Here is a 1402-nt window from a genome sequence, read left to right on the forward strand (position 1 = left end):
TACTCTCTAAAAGAGAATCAGTGTATTTTTACTGAGAAACAGTAAATAGTTACTGATTTTGCTGTTTTAAGTCACTGTTTCTAGTAGTCCAATATTACTGATTGAAACAGATATAATAACTAATTCTTTCAGTGAAATGTCACTGATTCTAAGTGGTATACTTATAACTGCTTCAATCAGTGATGTGAGCTGATTAAATCAGTAATATTGACTATTTTAATCAGTAATATTATACTACTAAAACAGTGACTTTGAGCAGCAAAATCAGTAATGTGAACTGATTAAATCAGTAATATTGACTGTTTTACTCAGTAATATTGGACTACTGGAAACAGTGACTTTGAACAGCAAAATCAGTAATGCAAGCTGATTAAATCAGTAAATGTCCCAGCAAACAGTAACAAAAAGTAATAACCTTAATACATGTTATAATTTTTTATTCAACAATGTAATTGTTACGTACAAAATGTTTACAGAATGAAGTCAATTAAAAATTAAACATTCCTCAGCTTACGAGCTTGTGCCTCTATGTTTGTTCCTTCTTAAAAAAAGATTTTTCTGTGTGTTAGCAAGTATTAATATATATAATATATAACTTTTAAATGCACTAACCAAACTTACAGGCCATATCTGTATTAACGAAGAATTTGGAAAAATAGGAGGATCATCATGTTGTCCTTTATCAATGTTCTTCTGAAATTAAATATTCAAATATTTGAATCGTGTTTTAACAATCAATTTATACTAAGAAATTATAAAAATAAGAAATAAAAGACTTACTCCTTTTGATAAGTTTCCAACGATAACCGAGATTAATAATCTTATTCTGTTTGCTGTTCAGTTCTCTCGTTCAATACGCCGTGGTTTATGCTGAAAATGAAAAGGGAGAAACAGTCTCTAGTTTATCGTGCTTTACTATGGGCCCGTTGGGCCTCCATCTTTGCCCCGTTGGCAAACTATAACCTCGCCCCGTTGGGCCACCGTACTCGTCAGTACCCGCGGTAAATGAACTACAGCTCAAGAAGCTTTCGTACTTACTTTTAACCTCACCTTTTTCGCAAGCACGCTTAGCTCAGTACCGCAGTTTCTCTCATTCTTCGTAATGTACACTTAGCACCGCTTCGTCCTTCGTCACGTATACTTCGTTCTCGTCTTCTGTTTCACACATCACTGAGATCACAATCCTGTTCCGCTTCCTCGCACCATCAATCAGTATTACCAACAGATAACTGATTTTACAGTAACATCTTACTTTCACTGACCATAATCAGTAAAATATAAGATAAAGAAACAAAAAGTAAACATTCTACTGAAGTTCAGTGAAATACTCACTAATTCTCAGTGAAATCTTATTTTACTGTTTCAATTAGTGATATTTTCACTGATTTTACTTTAGAGAGTA

At 33.0% G+C, this 1402-nt stretch overlaps 1 long non-coding RNA gene across 2 annotated transcripts; it reads right to left on the minus strand.

The window, feature by feature from the left end:
• Positions 1-195: 195 nt before the first annotated feature.
• Positions 196-1265, minus strand: LOC112459612. Of its 2 annotated transcripts, XR_003041346.1 has the most exons (4): positions 1039-1265; positions 781-870; positions 622-693; positions 196-538 (listed from the first exon to the last, which is right to left on the minus strand). It is a non-coding gene; the product is annotated as an uncharacterized LOC112459612 (long non-coding RNA). The 2 variants fall into 2 exon arrangements; XR_003041345.1 differs by lacking the exon at positions 196-538 and having other exon boundaries at positions 561-693.
• Positions 1266-1402: the final 137 nt, after the last annotated feature.

This window comes from Temnothorax curvispinosus, unplaced genomic scaffold (assembly GCF_003070985.1).
Source record: "Temnothorax curvispinosus isolate PA1 unplaced genomic scaffold, ASM307098v1 QBEX01010021.1, whole genome shotgun sequence".
NCBI lineage: Eukaryota > Metazoa > Arthropoda > Insecta > Hymenoptera > Formicidae > Temnothorax > Temnothorax curvispinosus.